This window comes from Melanerpes formicivorus, unplaced genomic scaffold (genome assembly GCF_026170545.1).
Source record: "Melanerpes formicivorus ecotype bairdi unplaced genomic scaffold, bMelFor1.0.p_v2 SCAF_224, whole genome shotgun sequence".
NCBI lineage: Eukaryota > Metazoa > Chordata > Aves > Piciformes > Picidae > Melanerpes > Melanerpes formicivorus.
The window spans coordinates 43159-69389 of NW_027142576.1; the positions used below are offsets into that span (position 1 = coordinate 43159).

The 26231-nt window shown below is 51.3% G+C and overlaps 1 pseudogene; it reads left to right on the forward strand.

The window, feature by feature from the left end:
- Positions 1 to 465: 465 nt before the first annotated feature.
- On the forward strand, positions 466 to 25964 carry LOC137458114 (zinc finger protein 91-like; annotated as a pseudogene).
- The last annotated feature ends 267 nt before the right edge of the window (positions 25965 to 26231 follow it).

Genomic DNA, 26231 nt, shown 5'->3' on the forward strand with positions numbered 1-26231 from the left:
CTCTTGAAGTGGTTTTGAAGCCTGCCAACTAGATCAGTCAGCCGAGAGACTCACTGAGATCTCTCCAGAATTAGTTGTTGAGAGTTTGTCAGAGATTTTCATGGTGAGGAAGGCTCAAAGAAGCTCAGAGAGTCGTTAAAATCTCCACACAATGAGTAGTCTCAGAATTTAATGACTTTTGGAGAGTATTTGAAGAGGTTTTGGTGAATTTTTTTTCAGGTCGTTGTGAGACTTGTGCAGCATTTTTAAAAAGTGTGGAACACCTAAAGTAGTCTGTGGGCAGGGCCAAGGAAGAGACCTGGGCCTACAGTGAGAGTGCTGTAAGAGAGAGCTGCAGTAGAAGCCTGGGAGTGGCTGGCTGGAGGCAGCTCTCTTGTGATGCTGCCCTGCAGATTTCTGTGTGCTGGGGAAGGAGCTGAGTCTGGCCTGAAGCCCTCCCATCTCCAGGAGCCCTGTCCATCTACTGTGCCCTCATCAAGGCCCAGCTCTGGTGTAGGGCCATGGTGATGATCCATCCCTCGGAGGTCAGTCTTCTGCTCTGAGCCCTTTGCTTCTCTCTTGCAGGGTCCATGTCATTTTCTCTCCATCACATCTGCACCCCTGGGCTGGGCAACATCAGAGTTTGCACATCTGCTCCTTGGGACAGCCCAGCAGGTGAAAAACTCAGACCGGGACAATAGCGGGACCCCGGCCCCCAAGTGACTCCTCTGGCACCTCCCAACCTCCTCCAGAGCCTCCTGCCCAACACATTTCAGCCTTCTAGGGACCCTGAGTGCCATCATCTGTGGTGGGAGTCTAGGGCCTCCCAGGCAGGTGAGGTTTGTTTGTGAGAGTCAGCACTGCTGCCTCTGTTGTCTGAAGCAGGAGAGATTGAAAGGCACAGCCTGGGCCAGGAACCACACTGCCAGTGCTGCCAGGCCTGGGAACAGGGAGGATGAGACTAATCTGTTAGTCCCAGGGTGTCTCAGCACCCCCAGCCCAGGAAACCAGGGTCTCAGCCTAGGTAGTAGAGGTTTGACTCCCCCACCATGGCAATAACTGTGGCTTTAAAGGTCCCTCCTCATTGCATGTCATAGCCAAAACCTGAGTGTTGGGAGGTGTTTGCTGTTGGGGGCTGTTATGAGCAGGGCAGGATCTCAGCACCTGAGCTCTTGGGCTGAAGTGTTTCCATCTTCCATAGGGCACTGAGGTGATTCCTTTGCCCACCAGCATGGCCTCACAGAAGGACCCAGACAAAAGTTGAGAAGAGAAGCAGCACCCAGAAAACAAGATGGAGCAGACATATGGCAGCCCTGAGGAAGAGGAGAAGGAGAAAGAGAACAACATGGAGGGTGATGAGGGGAATGATGACTATGATGATGAGTGTGTGGAGAATGACTATGAAGATGACCAGGATGAGGGAGAGGAAGAGGAGGATGAAGCCATGGCATCCCACTCTGTGCTACCCAAGCAGCTGAATCAGTGCCCTGAGTGTGGGCAGAGCTTCCCACCTGGCTCAGAGCCAGGGAAGCACCACTGCCCTCACCCTGGCACCTGGTCCTTCATCTGTTGTGACTGTGGCCAGAGCTTCAGCTGGAGCTCAAACCTCACCAGGCACAATTTGATCCACACTGGTGAGAAGTCTTTCACCTGCAGTGACTGCAACCAGAGTGTTAACAGCAGCTCCACCCTAACCAACCACCCCCACACCCACACTTGTGAGAAGTCCTTTGTGTGTGGTGACTGTAATAAGAGATTTCCTGACAAATCCTCTCTCAGGAAGCACCTGCACATGCACAACAGTGAGAAGTCCTTCACTTGTGATGACTGTGGCAAAAGCTTCAAATCCAGCTCCACCCTCACCATCCACCGCCGTATCCACACTGGAGAGAAACTGTTCCCCTGTGCAGAGTGCGGCAAGAGCTTCACCAACAGCTCCACATTTATCCGTCACCAACTCATCCACAGCGGTGAGAAGCCGTACGGCTGTGCCAACTGTGGCAAGAGTTTCAACCGCAGCACTCACCTTGCCCGGCACCACCGCACCCACAGTGGAGAGAAGCCCTTTGAGTGTGGTGACTGCAATAAGAGATTCGCTGACAAGTCGTCTCTCAGGATGCATCTTCGTGTGCACACTGGTGAGAAGCTCTTCACTTCTGATGCCTGTGGCAAGAGTTTCAAACGCAGCTCCAGCTTCACCGAGGGTGCCCATGTCCACAACAGAGAGAAGCTGTTCCCCTGTGCAGAGTGTGGTAAGAGTTTTACCCAGCGCTCCACATTCATCCGGCACCAACTCATCCACAGCAGTGAGAAGCCGTACAGCTGTGCCGACTGTGGCAAGAGCTACAAAAGCAGCTCCACCCTCGCCATCCATCACCGTATCCACACTGGAGAGAAGTTGTTCCCCTGTGCTGACTGTGGCAAGAGCTTCAGCTTCAGCTCCACTCTCATCCGTCACCGCCTCATCCACACTGGAGAGAAGCCGTACAGCTGCGCTGACTGTGGCAAGACCTTCAACCGCAGCTCCAACCTGAACATTCACCGCCGTATCCATACTGGAGAGAAGCCCTTCACCTGTGCTGACTGTGGCAAGAGCTTCAGCTTCAGCTCCACCCTGAACAACCACCGCCGCACTCATACTGGAGAGAAACGTTTTGTGCGTGGGGACTTCAAGAAAAGATTTGCTGCTGGGTCCTCCCTCACAAGGCACCGTCGTGTCTGCACCAGCAAGAAAGCCTTCACTTGTGATGACTGTGGCAAGAACTTCAAAAACAGCTCTACCCTCACCATCCACCGGCGTATCCACACTGGAGAGAAGCTGTTCCCTTGTGCAGAGTGTGGCAAGAGCTTCACCACAAGCTCCCAATTCATCCAGCACCAACTCATCCACAGTGGTGAGAAGCCGTATGGCTGTGCCAACTGTGGCAAGAGTTTCCACACAAGCTCCAACCTGACCAGGCATCACCGCACCCACACTGGCGAGAAGCCCTTCACCTGCTGTGACTGCGGCAAGAGGTTCACCCAGAAGTCTCATCTTACCAAGCACTGCCGTACTCATGCCAGTGACAGGCCCACACTGGAGGACAGGCACAAATAGTGCCACACTCATTCTGTTGGGGCAGTCATGACCCCCGAGAGGGGCTTTGCAACAGACTGAACCAAAATCTCCCTTTTCTTGACTGAATTTCTCCAAGGCTGGGGGCTCCAGCAGGAACAAAAACCTCCTGCCCTTCTAAACACCAGTTAGTGGTGATGAGAATAATTACAGTGATGAGTTGGCACTGCCAGAACTGCCACTGGAGCTGGGCTGAGTTTTGCCAGGGTTTGTCTGTCTCTTCCCCAATGCTTTGGGTCTCCCTGGGCTAAACAAAAGCCTGTCCATTGCCCAGTTGAGTCAATAAGCAACCAAAATTCCCAAACTCCTGTATTGTTTGCTTTTGTTTCAGACAAGCCCAAATGCTGGGGGCATTTGTTAGTTCATTATAATAAAATATTTTAAGTAATAAGTAATTCTAATCAGATGTTATAAGCAGGCAGTAATTATGATAGAATAAGGTAATTGGTCATTAATTAGCATACAATATGGTAACTAATAATTATAATGAGATCTAAGTAATAATAAATCCTGAAAGGAGTGATATGGGGTGGAGTGGATAATACATGATAAATGCTTTAAAGTCATAAGAGTAGATAATGGCAATAGTGCCAGGAGTGATCCTGGCAACAATAAAGGTGATAGCAGCTGATCAGAGTGAAATAGTGGTACTGGTGGTACTGGACAAATAAGAAGTTATCAGGGAGGAGGAATTGTAATAAAAGAAGTTTGGAGACATCTTCCTTCAAAGTTGTTTGGAAGTTCAGAGGTCAGTGGTTCTCTTCTCATTTGAATGATTTGGGACTTTTTCTGTGTGCAGACATTTCAGAAGAGCTCTGTGTAACATAAACATAAATGAGAAGCTGTATTTTACAAGCAGAATGAAATGCAATGAATATATACACAATATGCAGTATTTACAGTATATACACAAACATACAGGAAAGAACGTAACACAGATTCTCCTGTGGAGAATCGCCCCCCCCAGGTTCCTCCAAAACCCCTCTCTCCCCCCCTTACTTGTTAAGCTAATGTGGTAGGTTAACACCTTTTTCTGATTACAAAAGAACAAAGCAGGCTGGAGGGCTTGTGGGTACTTTACCCTCCCTGCAGGGCGTTTCCCCTGGGAAAGCTGAATCTGTTCCACTCCCCCCTCCCTGCCCAGCTAGGGTATAAAAAGCAGGACATCATAGCTGTTGGATCTCCTTTTGGCTCCTGCTTCTGCTGGATGAGAGCTACTGCAGCTCGCCTCCTGCTCCTCAGCCACGTGGCAGGACCTCATCCTTTTCCCTACTTCCTCTGCGCCTCCTGAGAGAAAGACTGGTTTTGTATTATTCATTTCTGTCCCATTCCCATCCACTCTTGTTGCTTGCCTTTGTGAGCTTTTCCTGTTATTGTCATATATATATATATAATTTAAAGAAAAAATTTTTGCCTCTCTATTTCCAAACTGACTCCAGATTGTTGTTTAGTGGATTTGCTCCTTACCCCGTTTTCTTTCCCTCTCTGTTTGGAAGGAGGAGGTGGGGGGAGAGGGAGTGGGGAAGAGATTGTCAGCCTTTTCCCAATTTGGGCTTTTAATGCCCAGGTAAGACTCAAACCACTACAGCTAACTAGACAGAAAAACGGGGGAAGAAAGAAATGGGTATTAAGGGAAATTTTGTTAGTGCAAAGCTTTGTTAGGGAAGTTAGGTTCTTATCTCATCGGTCCAAGGTCAGCGACATGCACTCCAGCCAAGAACAGAAGAAAAAGACTGAACACAGACTGTAAGTTCTTAAAAGTTACAGGCTACAGATCTGCCAATGAAATTTGTTTAGAATTATCTTTGTTTTCCTTTTTACACCTAAAGATTTCAGCTACAGAATTCTGTAGCTGTCCTTTTTCTTAAAGGCACAGCCTAAAACTGTCACAATCCACCCCTTCTAAACAATTTCATTGGCTGTTAGCACTGTCCATCTAATTGAAAGCAATATCTGCAATTCATAAGTAAACTTCGTAGCCCGTTCCGGCTATCCTCAGATGTACATGATTCAGAAGTCCAAGAAAATTAGGAAACAAGAAACGAGAAAACAGTTTGTCTCCTCGCAGATGAAGTGAAGAAAGGAATCAGGGACTCTCAGCTGACTCAGGTTTCTCAGGGTTCGTGTGCCGTAGATTCCTCATGGATTCTTCCTTTGGGCACAATGTATCTGTACAACACTCTGAAATTAAACTCTCTCAGCTAAAGTTAAATTTCTTTGTGGAATGCACTGAATTTCACCATTCTCTTGCGTTACCCAATAAGTGTGACCCGGACCTTCAGCTGAAACCACCCCTCGGACAGGTTTAGCCTCTCCTGAGGGAGAAAATACCCAAACAGTTTTACCTAACAGATTCTTTTCTCTGACAACACGAACTCTATCACCTTCTACATTCTGTAGCAGATCTGAGTGTGCAGGTCCAGCTCGATTCACTGAACCTCTACTATTTACCAGCCAGGTTGCTTGGGCTAAATGTTTTTCCCAGTTTTTCAAAGATCCACCCCCCATGGCTTTAAGAGTGGTCTTCAACAAACCATTGTAGCATTCAATCTTCTCTGCAGCTGGTGCATAGTAGGGATATGGAATATCCACTCAATACCATGCTCTATGGCCCAGTTCTTTACAAGGTTGATTTTGAAATTATTTCCATTGTCTGACTCAATCCTCTCTGGAGTTCCATGTCTCCACAGGATTTGTCTCTCCAGACCAAGAATGGTGTTGCGTGCAGTTGCATGTGGAACTGGATAAGATTCCAACCATCGTTTGCCTCTACCATAGTAAGCACGTATTGCTTACCAGAACGAGAACGTGGTAGAGTGATGTAGTCAATCTGCCAAGCTTCACCATACTTGTACTTGGACCATCTGTCACCATACCACAAGGGCTTCATTTGCTTTGCCTGCTTAATAGCAGCACAAATGTCACAGTCATGGATGACTTGTGTGATAGCATCCATGGAAATGTCTATGGATCTGTCACGAGCCCGTTGGTATGTTGCAACTCTGCCTTGATGTCCTGACGAATCATGAGCCCACTGAGCTAAAAATATCTCACCTCGGTGTTTCCAGTTGAGATCAAGAACAGAGTCCATGTCTACTTGAGAAACTCTTGCAGCTAGATCTGCCTGATGGTTGTGTTGTTATTCCTCAGTAGCTTTGCTCTTAGGAATGTGAGCATCGATGTCTCACCTTCACTGCAATTCTCTCAACTCCATCAGCAATGTCCTGCCACAGGTCAGCTACCCGAATCAGTTTCCTTTTCTCTGCCAACCATTCTTTTTCCAGTTCTTTAGCCAACCCCACAGAGCATTGGCTACCATCCATGAGTCGGTGTAGAGATAAAGCTTTCGCCATCTCTCACATTCAGCTACGTCGAGCTAGCTGGACAGCTTTTACCTCTGCGAACTGACTGGATTCTCCTTCTCCATCTTTCGCCTCTGCAACTCGGCGTGTTGGACTCCACACTGCAGACTTCCACCTTCGCTTGTTTCCAACAAGACGACAGGAACCGTCTGTGAACAAAGCATATTCCTTTTCATCATCAGAAAGGTTGTTGTAAGGAGGAGCTTCCTCAGCACGAGTTACTCTCTCCTCTGGAGGTTTAGCACAGTTGGTACCTTCAGGCCAACTTGAGATCACCTCCACCAGACCAGGTCTCTCAAAATTTCCCATTTCAGCTCTCTGTGTTATCAGAGTCATCCGCTTGGCCCAGGTGGAATCTGTGGCATGATGTAGTGTGGAACATTTGCCTTTGAACATCCAATTCAAAACTGGTAGTCTGGGAGCTAAGAGAAATTGTGATTCAGTTCCAATCACTTCAGAAGCTGCTTTTACTCCTTCATAGGCAGCTGGAATCTCTTTCTCTCTTGGAGTATAATTAGCCTCTGAATCTCTGTAACCTCGACTCCAGAAACCAAGAGGTCATCCACGTGTCTCACCTGGAGCTCTTTGCCACAAGCACCACGTTGGACCATTGTCACTTGCAGCCATGTACAAAATGTTCTTAATGTCTGGACCATCTCGGACAGGTCCCAGACCCATTGCTTGAATCGCCTCTTGCTTTATCTGGTGAAAGGCTGCTTGTGGTTCAGGTCCCCGCTGGAAACTGTTTCTCTTTCAAGTCACATCATACAGAGGTTTCCCAATCTGACTGTATCCAGGAATGTGCAGTCTCCAAAATCCCACTATCCCCAAGAAATGTAGGGTCTCTTGCTTGTTCGTGGGATTTGCCATGGTAGGGACTCTATTTACCACATCCACTGGAATGTGTCAGCATCCATCCTGCCGCCGCACTGCCAGAAACTGAATTTCTGTGGTAGGTCCTTTCACCTTGTCTCACTTGATGGCAAAACCTGCATTCAGAAGAATGTCAATGATTTTGTTACTTTTCTCGAAGACTTCCTCAGCAGTTTTATCCCAGACGATATCATCGATGAACTGGATGTGTTCTGGAGCACCACCTTTCTCCAGAGCATCATGGATTACTGCATGACAGATGCTTGAGCTGTGGATCCAGCCCACTGGCAGTCTGTTGAAGGTGTACTGGATTCCTCTCCAGGTGAAGTCAAACTGAGGCCTGCATTCCTCTGCTATGGGAATAGAGAAAAATGCATTAGCAATGTTTATGGTAGCATACCACTTGGCCTCTTTGGATTCCAGCTCATACTGTAGTTCCATCATGTCTGGTATTGCTGCACTCATAGGCGGAGTTACTTCATTCAGGGCTCGGAAATCGACTGTCAGACGCCAGTCTCCATTCTGCTTTTGCACAGGCCACACTGGACTGTTGAAAGGTGAATGAGTTTTGCTGACGACTTTCTGACTCTCCAACTGACGAATCAGATTCTGAATGGGCAACAAAGAGTCACGGTTGGTTCTGTATTGTCTGTGATGCACAGTCTGAGAAGCAACCGGCAATTTAATGTCTGTTATCTTGTGTTGTCCCACAACTGCAGATTCATCAGAAAGCTCAGGTCTAGCAGATAGCTTCAGGTTTTGTCCATCAATTTCTACAGAAGCTACTCCCAAAGCCCATTGGTAACCATTAGGGTCTTTGAAACGCCCTTCTCTCAGAAAATCAATTCCCAAAATACAAGGTGTGTCAGGTCTGGTCACCACAGGAGGCTTCTGCCACTGTTTATCAGTTAAACTTGTATCATCTTCTACCTTAGCTAACTCTTGAGATCCACCAGTGACTCTCAGAATAGTTATATGCTCAGATCCCTGATAATTCAATGGCATTCTGGTGCACTGAGCAGGACAGGAAAAGAATCAAGGGAGGGAAGCAGCACCTCCTTGGGCAGCTGAACCAAGGGAGGGAAGCAGCACCTCCTTGGGCAGCTGAACCAAGGGAGGGAAGCAGCACAATAGGAACTGAACCAAGGGAGGGAAGCAGCACAATAGGAGCTGAACCAAGGGAGGGAAGCAGCACCACAGCACCTGAACAATGGGAGGGAAGCAGCACCACAGCAACTGAACCAAGGGAGGGAAGCAGCACCACAGCAGCTGAAACAAGGGAGGGAAGCTGTAGACGACAGTGATAGGAATCAATACGGCTGACCAATGTGATCGAGTATTGTTCCTTTATTGTTCCAGTGTTGCAGGCCGATGGTGCAGGCCTGAGGTGCAGGCCTATGGAGCAGGCCTGTAGTGCAAGTATAGCACTGTAAAGTGTAGAAGAAACAGGAGACAGGAAAGGCAGAAGAAGTGCGTAGCAAGGCAACTGCTACAACTTATATAAGCTCGGAATGCCTCGTTGGCACAGCTCCATTGGTTCCTGTGAGTGACCACACATTGCACTATTACAGATTATTGATCCAACTACTAATGACACAACGAGGTTGTTGATGCAGGTGCATATCCTGTTGTCCCAAGATAACTGTCCATGTTTATAGCTACCAGTGTCTTGTTTTAGTTACATGCTGCAGGCACAGCACTGTTTTGCTACACTGCTAGCTAACTCTGCATTTATGGCCTACCACCATGTCAGGCTCTAGGCCTGCACTGCCAGATTACTCACACTGCTCGCCGCTGGCATTGCCACAGGAAGCAGCACCACAGCAGCTGAACCATGGGAGGGAAGCAGCACCACAGCAGCTGAACCAAGGGAGGGAAGCAGCACCACAGCAGCTGAACCAAGGGAGGGAAGCAGCACCACAGCAGCTGAACCAAGGGAGGGAAGCAGCACCACAGCAGCTGAAACAAGGGAGGGAAGCAGCACCACAGCAGCTGAACCAAGGGAGGGAAGCAGCACCACAGGAACTGAACCAAGGGAGGGAAGCAGCACCACAGGAACTGAACCAAGGGAGGGAAGCAGCATGATAGGAACTGAACCCAGGGAGGGGAGCCACAGTACCAGGAACTAAAGGAATTTAAGGAAACCAAGAGATCTCAGGTACAGGGCTTGGATCCAGATGTGCTTCTCAATTGTGAACTGAAAGAGGGGACAATGCAATGCTGAGGGGCAGGCAATGCTTATCTAAGACCAAGTACACATAACAGGAAACAGGCCAGGGGCAGCCCAGCTCCTTCCTGCAGGTGAGAGCAGAAGAACAGGAAAACAACAACCAGAAGAGCAGAGGTGGAAAGGAAGAATGCAACCACGAGGAAGAGCCTCCCAAGCCTACTGCCAGAAGACACTGCCAGGTGTGGACAAGAGCAGCTGAATGTAAACGAGCAGGAACCAGCATGAGGATGGAGCAGCTCAGTGTGCACTAACTGTGTACAACTTGTGTGCAGGCACAGAGGTGAGGAGGCAGGGACTGTGGGGCAGGAGGAGCCAGGCCAGCAGCTGCTGCAATTCTGCCAGCTGCTGCAGCAGCTCCTGCAGGGAAGCAAGGCGCTGCCCTGGAGCACAGCAGCCGCCCGGCAGCTGCCGGCACAAAGGCTCCAAGCCCCCAGGGCTCCCCCACACCCCCCCACGGGAGCCTCTGCTGCGAGCCAGCCCCCACGCTGCCCACCACCTCTCCTGGCCACAGCAGGAACCCCCAAACACACCCAGCCCTCCCCAGCCCCACCGATGGCCCCACAGCCGCGCACACCCCTCCCACAACAGCACAGACGCCACCCACTCCCCCTACACACCTCCCCCGTGCCCCACACAGCCCCTCGCATGTCCCCAGGAGCCCCCAGGCCAACCCCCACCGATGATTCCCCCTGGAACCCCACAGAGGCTCCCCCGAGCCCCACCCACCCCTACCCCACAAACCCTTCACCAGCCCGAGCCCGCACACCCCGCTCCCTGATCCCCACGCCGCGACACAACCCTCAGCCCCCGGCCATTCCGATCCCCACCTCGGGATCCCCTCCTCAGCTCCAGGGGATCTCGATCCCAACTCAAGGAGCCCCGCGCCAGCCCCAGGCAATCCCCACCGCCCCCCCAGGATCCGCAGCTCAGCCCCAGAGACTCCCTCCCCTCACCCCACCCCAGCTGGCAGCCGAGACAACGGGGACGCAGAGCAGGAGGCTGAAACCGAGCTGGGAGCAGAGGAAGCTGCCGAGCGCCGGCCCGGGCAGGCTCCTGGGGCCTGGGCGAGCAGAGAGCGCTGCGCTGGAGCCCCCGGGCCGGCCGTTCCGCATGCGGCGGCCGCGTGTCAGGAAGTTCCGCCCACAGCTGGGCGCAACAGCCAATCGGAGGCGCCGGGAGCGCGGCAGCTCCTCCCCCTGGGCGCTGCCGAGGCACAGCGAGGAGCTGCCGCTGCCGGCCGCGGCCGCCATTGGTGCTGCCCCGTGGGGAGCGGCAGCGGTGCCGCAGCGCGGGAGAAGCGCCGGAGGTGCTGGCGGGCGAGCGGCAGCTGCCGGCTGGTGAGCTGCGGCAGGGGCCGGGGAGCGCTGAGGGCGGCGGGAGCGGAGCGGGGCAGGGGCAGGGGCAGGGGCTGGGCGGGCCCCGGAGCACGCTGCGAGATGGTTGAGCCCCGGGGCCGCGGCGGGAGCTGAGGCCTTGGAGCCTTGTGGGGGCCGGGGGGGAGCGTCGGCCGCTGCGGCCTCTGCTGGCCCGGGCCCCGGGAGCCTGCCGGGGCCGGCGGTCGGCAGCTTCCTGAGCTGCGAGCCGTCCCTCGGCCTCCTGCTCTGCGTCGCCTTTGTCTGCCCGGGGCGGGGGGCAGCCCTGGGGCGGAGGCAGGCAGCCTGGGCTCGGGGTTGCGATCCCCTGGGGCTGAGGGCTGCAGCCTGGATGCTTTGGGACGCTCAGGGGAAAGCTGTGGCCGGGCTCAGGATCCCCTGGGGCCGGGTGGGGGTCGGTGGGGCCCGGCTGCCCCTGGCTGCCGCAGCCTCCTGCGGCGCTGCTGAGGCTGTGTGGCCGCAGGCCGCGCTGGGCGCCTCCGGCCAGGCCTCGGGCAGCAGGCGGCAGGGCGCGGCCAGGCCCCCCCCGGGGGCGCTGCATGGAGGGCAGCAAGCAGGCCCCGGGCAGGCTCCAGGAGACTTTGCTGCTTTCCCTGCTGCCCCAGCACGGCCAGCTGCGGGGAGCGGGAGAGTGTGGGGGGAGTTCCGGCCCTGAAGCCCCGAACAGCCTCCCCGCACCCCCTGTGCCCCCCTGGGCAGCCCAGGCTGGCCCCTGCCCCAAGCAGGAGGAGCAAAGGCACAGCCCAGAATGCCCCCTGCAGCTCAGAATGTTCCCCCAGCACAGCAAAGTGAGAAGCCAGGAGCCTGAGCTGCCCTCCCGGGAACCAGAACCAGCCTAGGACCCCAAAATGCTGCCTGGGACCCTCAGGTGCACCCCTGGCACCCCAAAAGTGTCCCAGAGGCACTGAAAATGGTCTCCGAGCTCCAGCTGGTGGGAAAGGACCCCAGCCCAGGCCGGGGGGGTCTGGAGGGGTTCTGAGCAGCAGGGCCATAGCAGCACTGTTTTGAGCCCTTCCTGTCTAGGGGTGAGGAAGAGAGATGGGGAGCAGCGTTTTAGTAGCCTCCTGTTCTTCCCTCAGCTCCACCTGGGGACTCCTCTGGGGACATTCTGGTTTCCTTGGGGATAGTTTTGGGGTGCAGGAGGGTAACTGAGGGTCCCAGGGAGGCATTTGGCTGGGCCTTCTGCAGAGCTGGGCAGGGAGGTTAAGGAGATGTCAGCCTCACCCCAGACCCACAGCCCCTCCTGAGCTCCCAGCCCCCCCAGCCTGTCTTTGCTGGCTGCCAGCTTCTGCTTCTCTCTCTTGGCCTTGAGCCTTTGTTGTCCTGGCTGGAGGGGGAGGATGCACCCCCAGCCCCTTCTGCAGCTGCTGCTGGGTGGGGGCACAGCTGGGGACACATCAGGGGCCTGTGGTGCCTGGGTGGCTCCTGCCCCACCCAGAGTGCCAGGGTCAGCCAGGCCACATGCAAGCCCCAAATGCTCCAGACCCCCCCAGCCCCTGCCACAGGATTTCCCCCCTGAGCCCCAAAGGGTCCTGACTGCAACCCCCAGCCCCAAGGGATCCCAACCCCACAGCCCCCAGCAGAGCCCCTCCAGACTGCCCCTCCCCAGCCCCAGGACCTTCCCCTCCCCTATCCCAGCCCCCATCCCATAGCCTCATGGAGCACTGCTGTACCCCAGCAGCTCCTGAGCCAAGCCCCAGGGGCTGCCCCGAGCTCTCCTCCTGCTCTGTGTCCCCTTGGTGCCGGCTGCCGGGGGGTGAGGGAGTGTGTCTGGCTGAGGGGGGATCCTGAGGGGGGGATGGGGGCCCTGGGGGGCTGAGCCATTGCTGCCCCGAGCCTGCACACCGCGCAGTGCCACTGAGGGGTTTGTGTAGTGTCCAGCCAACCACACAGGGTCATTCCCATCCCACTCAATGGGGGGTTAGGACAATTAGTTCTCAGAAGCCATCTGGTGGTGGGGAGTAAGGGTGCTGGGACGAAGCAAGTTGTCTTCCTCACAGCTGTGCTTTTCACCTTGTACCTCTGAACTGCTTTGGCTGCTTGGCCTTCAGTTGCCTTCTTGGCAGGTGTCATAGCCCCTAGCCTTGAACAGATTCTTTCCTTTATGTGGTGCTTGCTAAGGAGCTCCTTTATCATCCTGATGATGAGCTGCTTCCTCTGGCCTACTGCTGCCTGTTCTGAAATGCTTGGAAGAGTTTACCAGAGCTGCAAGGTCAGGTTCAGGAATGACTTTGCTGCTCTGTTCTGCAGTACACACTTGGCTCCTCACACTGACTCTGATACATACACCTAGCACCTCTCCTCCTCCTAATAGCTAGCCTTGTCCATAGACTTACCTATGTGATCCAATGCCTGTAGCAGTAGGAGTTGGTGGTGCTGGGGGAGCCTCTGTGTGGCTGTTGTGTGGGGAGGGGGCATGATGGATGGAGTGGGGAGTCCTGGGCTTCCAAGAGGGGCTCTGTGCAGGTCTGGAGGGGTCTGTGTGATTCTGGCAACCTCTGTTGGGCTGTGGGTAGCTGGGGAGAGGGTCTCTGTTGTTGGAGGTGGTCTGGGCAGTTCGGGGGAGGTCTGGGTGGCTGTGGGGCACAGGGGAGGTGTGTAGGGTCGGTGGCTGGTGTCTGTGCTGCTAGGGGCAGCTGCAGGCCCCCTCTGGCTGCTGCTCTGTTAGCAACCGGAGCCATTGGTGCCCTGCAGGGCCTGGCCCCGGCCCCCTCTGCTGGCTGCTTCAAACCCCTGTGTGCCCTCCAATCTCTTTTGGCATAAATACTCCCTAATGGTTTCCTGACTCATTTCCAATTCCTCTCAGGGTTTGCTGAACACAGAAAGGCTCAGGGCAGGAGGAGCTTTTGCTCTCTGCCTGCAGGCTGAGAGCTGTGCAGAGCTTTTGTCAGCTCTGCTGGCAGGAAGCAAGGTCAGAAGCTGTGGGGCCAGGGCGTCGCAGGAGCCTGGGGTGTGGAGCCAAAGCCCCTCCCCTATTTCTCAGTCGTGTTCTGTAACTCCTCCCCCTGCTGCCCATGCACACACCCCGCTCAGGGGCTCGCACGCCCCCTGCCCAGCAATAGCCTTCCTCATCTTCATCTCCCTCAGCTCTGTTAGCGGTCCAGCGAGAGCTTGAAGGTCTTTTGCGGCCATCCCAGGATGTCAACACCTTCCTGTCCCCCCTCGGTTTCATAGCCAAAGGGGCTACAGACAGAGGTTGTCCCTTCCCCTTAGCATGCAGCTGGGAGCTTCTGGGCTCCCACCAAGCGTTGCCTGGCACCCCTGGGCAGCGGGGCACAAACACCAATTGTTCCCAGGCAGCCCTTGGCAGCTGGCTGTTTCTAATCAAACCCCAGTTAATTCTCCCCTGCTACAAATGGGAGAGAGTCCTGTTGAGAGGGTTTTTCCCCTCTGGGGTTATAGCTTTCACTTGGAATTCCCTGGGATTACTCCCAGCAGTGCTGTCACATGGAGCCTTTTTGGGTTAGTTTGCGGTGTCCTGAGAGCGCACAACGGAGGTGAGACTTGGAAAGAGAAGTGCTGAGAAGGAAGCTTCAGGGCTCCTGGGTGGTAAAGCTGTCTGGGTGTGGATCTGAGCTGTGGAGTGTAGGAGAGCCTTCAGGGCCTTGTTCTCTTGATGGAGATGTGGAGAGAGGAACTCCTGCTCCCAGAAGAGGGTTTCAAGTAGGTTAAAACTCAACTCCTGTGCATGGATTTGTGGGGGGAAGTGTTTGTCTTCTTGTGGCCAACTCAGCCTTTCCTTCTGCAGTAGGAGAGTGACAGCCTGGGCTTTTCAATCCCTGGGGCACTGGGCACCCTCTGGGCTGGTGTTCTTCTCTAGAGCTTTGCAGCCCAGCTCCAGGTCTGCTGTTGCTTGAAGGTCCTGATGGTTGTTTTGTGCAGCCCCAGGTGTTGGCTCTGTCTCCTGGATCACTTTGGTCCTTCCTCTTTTCACCCTTCAGTTTCAGAATCTGACCACACTTTGAAGCTTTTGCTCCAATGGTTTCTCTCCTGCCAGCATTCTGTGTTCCTTCCTGGAGTGCTGTGTCCAGTTCTGGTGCCCCCAAGATTTTGAGCTGTTGGAGGGAATTCAGAGGAGGCCACAGGGGTGGTGGGAGGGCTGGGGCACCTCCCCTCTAGGGGTGGGCTGGAAGAGTTGTGGCTGTTGAGACTGGAGAGGAGAAGGCTCCTGGGAGAGTTTGGAGCAGCCTTGTGGTACCTGCTGGGGGCTGTGGGAGAGCTGGGGAGGGACTTTTGTCAGGGGCTTGTAGTGATGGGACAAGGGGGAATGGATTGAAGCTTGAGGAGGGCAGATTTGGAGTGGAGCTTGGGAGGAAATTGTTTGGAGTGGGGGTGGTGAGACCCTGGAGCAGGTTGCCCAGGGAGGTGCTGGCTGCCCCCTCCCTGGAGGTGTTGAGGGGCAGGTTGGATGAGGCCTTGAGCAGCTTGGTCTGGTGGAAGGTGTCCCGGCCCATGGAGGGGGGGGTGGAGCTGGCTGATGTTTGGGGTCCCTTCCAGCCCAAACTATTCTCTGAATCCTTGGATTTGCACACTTAGCAGAGCTTCAATGAATGAAACTTGAAATAAGCAAAGCTGTGAAACTGCTTTGGGGCTCCAGAACTGGACACAGAGCTCCAGGTGTGGTCTCACCAGAGTGGGGCAGAGGGGCAGAATCACCTCCCTGGCGCTGCTGGCCACCCTTCTCTGGCTGCAGCCCAGGATGTGATTGGCTGTCTGGGCTGCAAGTGCTCACTGCTGGCTCCTGTTGAGCTTCTCTTCCAGCAGCACCTCCAGGTCCTTTTCTTCAGGGCTGCTATCCAGCCAGTCCCTGCCCAGCCTATATCAGTGCCTGGGATTGCCCTGACCCAGCTGCAGGACCTTGCACTTGGTCTTGTTGAACGTCATGAGGTTGGCTTGGGCCCAGCTGGGCAGCCTGTCCAGGTCCCTCTGGATGGATCCCTTCTCTCCAGTGTGTCTGCTGCCCCACACAGCCTGGTGTCGTTGGCAAACTGGCTGAGGGTGCCCTCAAGTCAGTCTGAGAAGGACAGCATATTTTCACAGGTTTAAACCCCACACTAACCAACATGGGGTTTCTGTAAGTTAATTTTAGAGCTGTGATGGTTGAGTCTAATCCACAGTTTGTATGTCCCAGAGGTGTTCTGGTGCAGGTGAATTTTCTCTCTGATATCAACTATGATTTGTTAGAAGAGAGCATTTATTCTGTCTTCATTTTGTAACTCCCAAGGGCAGTGGTGGATTCCCCTGCACTGGGGCAGCTCCTCCTCCTCCTCCTAGAATCACACTGGTTTGGGTTGGAAGTGACCTGCAAAGTTCATCCACTCCAAGCCCCCGTGCACTCAGCAGGGACATCGTCCACTAGATCAGGTTGCCCTGAGCTCTGTCCAGCCTCACCTTGAAGATCTCCAGGGGTGGGGCCACAACCACCTCCCTGGGCAACTTGTTGCAGTGTTCCAGCAGCCTCCTGGTGCAGAACTTGCTCCTCACATCCAATCTCAATGTGCTCTGCTCTCTTTGAAGCCATTGGCCCTGGTCCTGTCCCTGCAGGCCTTTTGAAACAGTCTCTGTCCATCCTTCTTGTAGTCCCTTCAGGTACTGGAAGGTCACTATTAGGTCTCCCCAGAGCCTTCTCTTCTCCAGGCTGAACACCCACCAGCTCCCTCAGCCTGCCCTTGTAGCAGGGCTGTTCCAACCCCCTGATCATTTTTGTGTCCCTTGGTGGGGCTTTGGGGCCTCTCAGAGGACACAATCTGAGTGTCGATGGAGCAGATGGACAGATGGAGTTCGAAGTCAGCAGGGGGGGTGGGAGGGATTAGTTCAGCAGCCGCGTGGCTCTGCCTGAGTCCTCCCTACAATGGTACTGGCAGCAGCTGATCCTGGAAGCTGAAACACCCCAAATCCTGCCTGGATCAGTATGGGACGCAGAGTGGAGTCAATAAGGCTGATCGAGTATTGTTCCTTTACTGTTCCACTCTTGCAGGCCTATGGTGCAGGCCTGTGTTGTGAGTATAGCACAGTAAAGTAAAGCTACGAAGAAGAAGAGAAAGGAAAGGCAGAAGTGCGTAGCAAGAGAACTTGGCAGGGCTTCATTGATTTCCTCCGAGTGAGCACACATTGCACTGTTACAGATTATTGGTCCAACTCCTAATGACACGCAAGGTTTGTTGATGCAGGTGCATGTCCTGTTGTCCCAAGATAGCTTTCTATGTTTATAGATACCGGTGTCCTGTTTTAGTTACATGCTGCAGGCACAGCACTGTTTTGCTAAACTGCTAGCTGGCTCTTATGCTGAGCATGGCCTACCACTATGTCAGGCTCTAGGCCTGCACTGCCAGATTGCTCACAGTGCTCGTTGCTGGCATTGCCACAAATCCCCCTTTCTGTTTTTGTGAGCAATCTGGTCATGGGAGTTGTTCTCATCCCATACAAGATGCTACTGCAAACACAGAAGCAAGCAAGGTAATGCTGAGCTGTATAGCAAAAGCAAGAGTTCTGTAGTGCAGCTTGTCTAACAGACTGATGTAGCCCATACAAGGCACGAAGCTTAAGTTGAACTACTTACAATGCTCTACAGAGCTGGCATAATACATGGTCAAAGATAACAGACATTGTAAAGAAGAACTTAGATATTAATAGTTCTGATCTTTACATTTCACTCCTCTTATTGACAGAGAAGATTTGATTATGCCTGAATGCATTACACACAGAGATTGAGGCACAAATGCAGTCCTTAGCACTGTCTTTTACAGTCTGCTTTAGGATTATGTTGCATCTTTATTTTCTCTAGGATGGTCAAAAGTCATGAATTGTTTAATGGTAGCAAGCTTTCTTTAATCTGTAAAGGTAGATCTGGCCAGGCTCTAGCTTCACAGACAGAACACTTGCAGGCAAGCAGCAAGAGCAAAAAGAGCTTCATTGCTTTGCCCAATATAAAACTACACGTGATAATGTGTTTTTGCTCAGCCTAGTAATTCTGATCTCTTAATGCCCACACAACAGTTAAGCAGTCACGACACTCAGTGATAAGTTAGATGCTTTCTGTTGACATCTTGGTTTATCGTGACGGTCGTTGCAGTCAGTGCTAAGCAGGTTTGCTGATTGTCATTTTCATGACAGTTGTGCCGTGTTCGTGCTGTCTTGTGCTGAGAGGGTTGCAGCACTTTGCAAAGTTGATGTTTCTAGGGTTGATGTCCCTAGGATTACAGCATTTCTAGGGTTACCATGAGCTAATTTTTTTGCTCTGGAGTATTCTCTCTTTTCCCCCTTTTTTTGGTTAATAATCTCTACTAAACACAATGTAAAGATGAAACTTTATCCTCTAGGATGTCTACATTCAGAGGCACATTTCATTAAGAAGAGAGAATACAAAGTTACCAAGCAACCATAATATTCAGTCCTAATTCACATCTTCTGATTGATGCTTGTGATCCCAGATTATCATAACAGTTATCGTGATCGATGTTCGACTGCATGGGAAATGCTGCTTCCTCATGGTCTTGATTCTTCTGCCATTGTTTATTGCGATGATTGCAGTTGGCAGAAAAGAAGGCTCGAGGTGACCTGATGGTGGCCACCCAGTATCTGAAGAGAGCCTACGTTCGTCATTGGAATGGGTTGCCCAGGGAGGTGGTTGAGTCATCGACCCTGGAGGCGTTCAAGAGGAGATTGGATGTGGCACTTGGTGCCATGGTCTAGTCATGGGGTCTGTGTTGATAGGTTGGACTCGATGATCCTCGAGGTCCTTTCCAACCTAAGTGATACTGTGATACAAGAATGCTGGAGAGGGACTTCCTAGCATGTCAGGAAATGACAGCACTAGGAAGAATGGAACAAGGCTGGGGATGGGAAGATTCAGGCTGGATGTGAGGAAGAATTTCTTCACTGTGAAAGTGGTGTGGTGAAGCCCTGGCATGGGTTGTCCAGGGAGGTGGCCGAGGCCCCATGCCTGCAGGTGTTTAAGACCAGGCTGGATGAGGCTCTAGCCTGCCTGATCCAGTGTGAGGTGTCCCTGCCCATGGCAGTGGTTGGAACCAAATGATCCTTGAGGTCTTTTCCAACCCTGACTCATTCCATGAGTCTATAATTCCACAGATTTTGTAACTAGTTTTGACTGGGTTTTGTTTGGTTTTAATGTGAGCTATTTTAAAATTTTTAATTAATTTTCTGTTTCATTTTTTAATATTTTTAAAATCTACTTTTAATAGATCTGTTTCATTTTGTTTCGATTTTGTGATATATATATGGGTTTGATGGGTGGACCACTAGATGGATAAGGAACTGGCTTGATGTCCGCACCCAAAGAGTGGCTGTCAATGGGTCCACGTCCCAGTGGAGGCCAGTGACAAGCGGAGTCCCTCAGGGATCAGTCCTGGGACCTGTCTTATTCAACATCTTTGTCAGTGACATGGACAGTGGCATTGAGTGCACCCTCAGCAAGTTTGCTGATGACACCAAGCTGTGTGGTGCAGCAGACACGCTGGAGGGAAGGGAGGCCATCCAGAGGGACCTTGACAGGCTGGAGAGGTGGGCACAAGCCAACCTCATGAAGTTCAATAAGAGCAAGTGCAGGGTCCTGCATCTGGGTCGAGGCAATCCCAGGCACAAATACAGGCTGGGCATTGACTGGCTGGAAAGTAGCCCTGAGGAGAGAGACTTGGGGGTGCTGGTGGACAAAAAGCTCAACATGAGCTCTCAATGTGCTCTTGCAGCCCGCAAAGCCAATCAGATCCTGGGCTGCATCAGGAGAAGTGTGGCCAGCAGGTCGAGGGAGGTGATCCTCCCCCTCTACTCAGCCCTGGTGAGACCCCACCTGGAGTACTGTGTCCAGTTCTGGAGCCCCTATTACAAGAGGGATGTGGAGGTGCTGGAAGGTGTCCAGAGAAGGGCCACAAGGATGATCAGAGGGCTGGAGCACCTCTCCTATGAGGACAGACTGAAGGAGTTGGGGCTGTTCAGTCTGCAGAAGAGAAGGCTCCGAGGTGACCTAATTGTGGCCTTCCAGTATCTGAAGGGGGCCTACAGGAAGGCTGGGGAAGGACTTCTCAGGATCTCAGGTAGTGATAGGACTAGGGGGAATGGAATGAAGCTGGAGGTGGGGAGATTCAGGCTGGATGTGAGGAGGAGGTTCTTCACCATGAGAGTGGTGAGACCCTGGAATGGGTTGTCCAGGGAGGTGGTCGAGGCCCCGTCCCTGGGGGTGTTTAAGAGCAGGCTGGCTGAGGCTCTGTCCAGCCTGATCTAGTGTGGGGTGTCCCTGCCCATGGCAGGGGGGTTGGAACTAGATGATCCTTGTGGTCCCTTCCAACCCTGAATGATACTATGAAACTATATCTTTCTAAGTTTAATTTTTTTTCACTATTTTTACATGTTTCCAATTGTATTTGTTTAATTTTTTAAAGTTATTTCCATTTTTTTTGGTAACTTATTTTTATATTTTTTTCTTTTTAAGTCTACTTTGAGTAGTTTCATTTTTTTATTTTATTTTGAATTTAATTTCTTGTTTCTTCTTTTTTTCTTTTCTGTTGTTTTTCATTTTTTAGTTATGATTTTCTATCCTGAATTTACTAATTATTTGTATATGTTTAATGTTATTACTTTTATTCTATATTTTTTGTTGACTCTCTAATTCATTTTTTCATTTTGGGGTTTTAAGTAGTTTTTATGCCATTTTAATGTACAGATTTTTTTCCTTCCTTGCATTTTACTTTTTTCATCTGCATTTTTTTATTATTTTTTTGTTAACTTTTTTGTTTGTTTGTTAATTTTAATCTAATTTTGGTTGGGTTTTTTCCCTAATTTTTTGTTCTTTTTGTATTTTATTTTAATTCTTTAAAATTTTATTATTTTTTTCTAACTTACTTTTTGTCTTTTTTTAATTTACCTTCTTTATCATAATTTTTATTTTGTTATTGTCATTTTTTAATCTGTATTATAATTTGTTCTAATCAATTTTTTGGGGGGTCAGAGTGGCTGGAGAGCGGCCAGGCAGAGAGGGACCTGGGGGTGCTGGTTGATGGTAGGATGAACATGAGCCTGCAGTGTGCCCAATGGCCAATGGCATCCTGGCCTGCCTTAAGAACAGTGTGGCCAGCAGGAGCAGGGAGGTCATTGTGCCCCTGTACACTGCACTGGTTAGGCCACACCTCGAGTACTGTGTCCAGTTCTGGGCCCCTCAGTGTAGGAAGGACGTTGACTTGCTGGAACGAGTCCAGAGAAGGGCAACGAAGTTGGTGAGGGGCTTGGAACACAAGTCCTATGAGAAGAGGCTGAAGGAGCTGGGGTTGCTTAGCCTGGAGAAGAGGAGGCTCAGGGGTGACCTTATTGCTCTCTACAACTACCTGAAGGGGGTTTGTAGACAGGCAGAGGTTGGTCTCTTCTCCCAGGCAGCCAGCACCAGAACAAGAGGACACAGTCTCAGGCTGCGCCAGGGAGGTTCAGGCTGGAGGTCAGGAGGAAGTTTTACACAGAGAGAGTGATTGCCCATTGGAATGGACTGCCCGGGGAGGTGGTGGAGTCGCTGTCACTGGAGGTGTTCAGGAGGAGACTTGACAGGGTGCTTGGTGCCATGGGTTAGTAGATTAGGTGGTGTTGGATGATAGGTTGGATGCGATGCTCTTGAAGGTCTCTTCCAACCTGGTTTCTTCTATTCTATTCTATTTTTTATTTTCAATTTCTTTTTCTATTTTTGTAATTTCTATTTTTTATCTACTGTTTAACCTTTTATTTTTTGATCATATATTCTTTATTGTAATTATTCTTTATTTTGCATGTTTAGTTTATTTAACCTATTTTCTCTTTTAATTTTGATTTTTGCTTTCTTCTTCTATTTTTTAACCTTTTCCATTAATTGTTTTCTTATTATCATTTTTCATTTTAATTTTCTTGATTTTTTTCTTTCTGTAGATTTTTTCTTTGTTTTAATCTAGTAGTCTTGATAATCCTTACTTTTATTTTTTGCTAACAATTCTTATGGTTTTTGTTAATAGCTATTCTGTGTTAGTAATCCTTATGATTTTTTTAGTGTGTCATATTTTGTTTTTAATATTTTGTTTTTATTGTTGCTCTTCTTTTTTTATTATTCTGCTATTTAGTACTCCATCTTTTGTATCCAGAGGTTTTGCACTTTTTGTTACATATTTCTATATTTAATTTTTTTTTCTTTGCACTTGTTACCTTTTTGTTTACCTTTTTTTTTTTCTATGTTTTGTGGTGTTTTTTTCTAGCCTATGTCTAAGAAGGAAATATAAAGACATTACCTTAGCTCAGGAATACTTTTTTAAATGAATACCTATTTACTACAAACCTTAACTATATTAGATCAGGACAGTCTCCTGACATCCAGCACAGCACAAGCAGGAACTTGGGGATCTTACCCAGACACCCCACCCCATACCCCATGTTAGGAGTCACCTGAGGTCTCTCTCTCTTGTCCCATTTCAACAATTCCTGCATGAGGTGGCTGCAGGGTCCCTACCCACCCCTGTTCTGTAACCCTTCCCCCGGAGATAAAAGGAGACTCCTCCTGCATCACAGTGAGGGCTGAGCAGATTTTGCAAGAAGCTGACCAAGTCCTTTCCCCTTTCCTGCAGCTGCAAGAATCATGAACATCCCTTTCTTTGTGTCCTCAGGGCTTCACTGACCTTCTGTTGAGGAGTGGTCAGCACAGAGGTGGCCCTGGACAGGGTCCTGGTGGCAGGAGGTGCCTGCAGAGCAGAACCAAATACAGAGTGGGCTGGAGTGGGGTCTGTGGTCAGGGCCAGGAAGGAGAGCTGAGTCCAAAGCAAGAGCTGAGTCCAAATAAAGAGCTGCTGTAAGACACAGATGCAGCAGTGACCTGGGAGTGGCTGGCTGGAGGCAGCTCTCTTGTGGTGCCACCCTGCAGATTTCTGTGTGCTGGGCAAGGAGCTGAGTCTGGCCTGAAGTCCTGTCCATCTGCGCCCTCAGCAAGGCCCAGCTCTGGCCACGGGCAGTGCTGAGCCATCCCTTGGAGGTCAATCTTCTTCTCTGAGCCCTTTGCTTCTTTCTTACAGGGTCAGTGTCCTTCTGTCCATCACATCTGCACCTCTGGGCTGAGCAACAGCAGAGTTTGCAGATCTGCTCCTTGGGACAGCCCAGCAGGTAAAACAACTCAGACTGGGACAACAGAGGGACCCCAGCCCCTGACTGACTCCTGTGGCACCTCCCAACCTCCTCCAGAGCTTTCTACCTACCACATCTCACTCACTGGGAGCTCTGACTGATGTCAGCTGTGGTGGGAGTCTGGAGCTCCACCAGGCTGATGAGGGTCTGTTGTGAGAGTCAGCAATGCTGCCTCTGTTGTCTGAAGCAGGAGAGATTGAAAGGTACAGCCTGGGCCAGAAACCACTCTGCCAGTGCTAGCAGGCTTGGGAACAGGGAGGATGAGACTGCTGTGTAAGTCCTGGGGTGTCTCATCACTCCCAGCCCGGGAAGCCAGGGTCTCAGCACAGATAGTAGAGGTTTGACTCCCCCACCATAGCTGGGGCTGGGGCTTTGGTGTTCCTGTCTATTGCTTGCCATAGCCAAATACTGGGTGCTGGGAGGTGTTGACTGTTGAGGGCTGTTCTGAGCAGGGCAGGATCTCAGGGTTTGAGCTCCTGCAGTCAGGTGCTTCCATCTTCCCTAGGGAAGTGACCTCTTCCCCAACCAGCATAGCCTCAGAGAAGGTCCCAGACAAGAGCTGGGAGGAGAAGAACAACCCAGAGACCAAAATGGAGCAGCCATATTGCATCCCCAATGAAAGGGAGGAAGAGGACAAGATGGAGGATGATGACTATGAGGGCAATCACTATGACAACAATGATGATGATGGGCCTGAAAATCAAAATGACCAGGATGACAAAGAGGAGGAGGAGAAGGTATATGAGGAGAAAGCACCTGCAGCCCCATCAGTGCCACCCAAGCAGCTGAATCAGTGCCCAGATTGTGGGCAGAGCTTCCCATCTGGCTCAGAGCCAGTGCAGCACTACTGCCCACACCCTCGCACTTGGCCCCTCATCTGTGGTGATTGTGGCAAGAGCTTCAAAACCAGCTCCAACCTCACCATCCACCGCCGTATCCACACCGGAGAGAAGCTGTTCCCCTGTGCAGAGTGTGGCAAGAGCTTCACCAAAAGCTCCCTATACATCCGTCACCACCACATCCACAGCAGTGAGAAGCCGTTCAGCTGTGCCGACTGCGGCAAGAGTTTCAACTGCAGCTCCAATCTGAACATTCACCGCCGTATCCACACCGGAGAGAACTTGTTCCCCTGTACTGACTGTGGCAAGAGCTTCACCACACGCTCTCAATTAATCCAGCATCAACTCATCCACAGCGGTGAGAAGCCGTACGGCTGTGCCGACTGCGGTAAGAGCTTCAAAACCAGCTCCACTCTCATCCGTCACCGCCTCATCCACAGCAGTGAGAAGCCGTTCAGCTGTGCCGACTGTGGCAAGAATTTCAACCGCAACTCCACCCTGAATGTTCACCGCCGCATCCACACTGGAGAGAAGCCGTACAGCTGTGCCTACTGCGGTAAGAGTTTCAACACCAGCTCCAGCCTGAATTGTCACCGCCGCATCCACACTGGAGGGGAGCCATACAGCTGTGCTGTCTGTGGCAAGAGTTTCAACTACAGGACCTCCCTGTACAGTCACCGTCGTGTGCACAATGGAGAGGCGCCGTACAGCTGCGCCGACTGTGGCAAGACCTTCAACGACAGGAGGTCCCTGAATATTCACCGTTGTATGCACAATGGAGAGGCGCTGTACAGCTGTGCCGACTGTGGCAAGACCTTTGTCTACAGGTCTGAACTGAACGTTCACTGCCGTACTCACACTGGTGAGAGGCTGTTCCCCTGCACCGACTGTGGCAAGAGCTTCAAGCACAGCTCCACCCTTGCCATCCACCGCCGTATCCACACTGGAGAGAACTTGTTCCCCTGTGCTGACTGTGGCAAGAGCTTCACCACAAGCTACCAATTCATCCAGCATCAACTCACCCACAGCGGTGAGAAGCCGTACGGCTGTGCTGACTGTGGCAAGACTTTCAACAGCAGCTCCAGCCTGAATGCTCACCGCCGTATCCACACCGGAGAGAAACCCTTTACCTGTGCCAACTGTGGCAAGAGTTTCACCCACAGATCCTCACTCATCCAGCACCAACTCAAGCACAGTGGTGAGGAACCATACCGCTGTGCCAACTGCGGCAAGAGTTTCAACAGCAGCTCCAAGCTGAACATTCACCACTGCATCCACACTTGAGAGAAGCCGTACAGCTGTGCCGACTGCGGCAAGAGTTTCAACAGCAGCTCCAACCTGAGCATTCAACGCCACATCCACACTTCAGAGAAGCCATACAGCTGTGCCGACTGCTGCAAGAGTTTCAACAGCAGCTCCAACCGGAACATTCACCACCGTATCCACACTGGTGAGAGGCTGTTCCCCTGCGCCGACTGTGGCAAGAGCTTCACCATGAGCAGCAACCTGAGCATTCACCGCCGCACCTACACTGGTGAGAAGCCCTTCACCTGCCGTGACTGCGGGAAGAGGTTCACCCAGAAGTGTAATCTTACCAAGCACTGCCGTAGTCATGCCAGTGATAGGCCCACACTGGGGGACAGGCGCAAATAGTGCCACACTCATTCTGTTGGGGCTGTCGTGACTTCTGAGAGGGGCTTTGCAATAGTCTGAACCAAAATCTCCTTTTCTTGACTGAATTTCTCCAAGTCTGGTGGCTCCAGCAGGAACAAAAACCTCCTGCCCTTCTAAACACCAGTTAGTGGTGATGAGAATAATTACAGTGATGAGTTGGCACTGCCAGAACTGCCACTGGAGCTGGGCTGAGCTTTGCCAGGGTTTGTCTGTCTCTTCCCCAATGCTTTGGATCTCCCTGGGCTAAACAAAAACCTGCCCATTGCCCTGTTGAGTCAATAAGCAACCAAAGTTCCCAAACTCCTGTATTGTTTGCTTTTGTTTCAGACAAGCCCAAATGCTGGGGGCATTTGTTAGTTCATTATAATAAAATATTTTAAGTAATAGTTAATTCTAATCAAATGTTATAAGCAGGCAGTAATTATGATAGAATAGGGTAATTGGCCATTAATTAGCATACAATATGGTAACTAATAATTATAATGAGATCTAAGTAATAATAAATCCTGAAAGGAGTGATATGGTGTGGAGTGGATAATACAGGATAAATGCTTTAAAGTCATAAAAGTAGATAATGGCAATAGCGCCAGGACTGGTCCTGGCAATAATAAAGGTGATAGCAACTGATGAGAGTGAAATAGTTGTACTGGT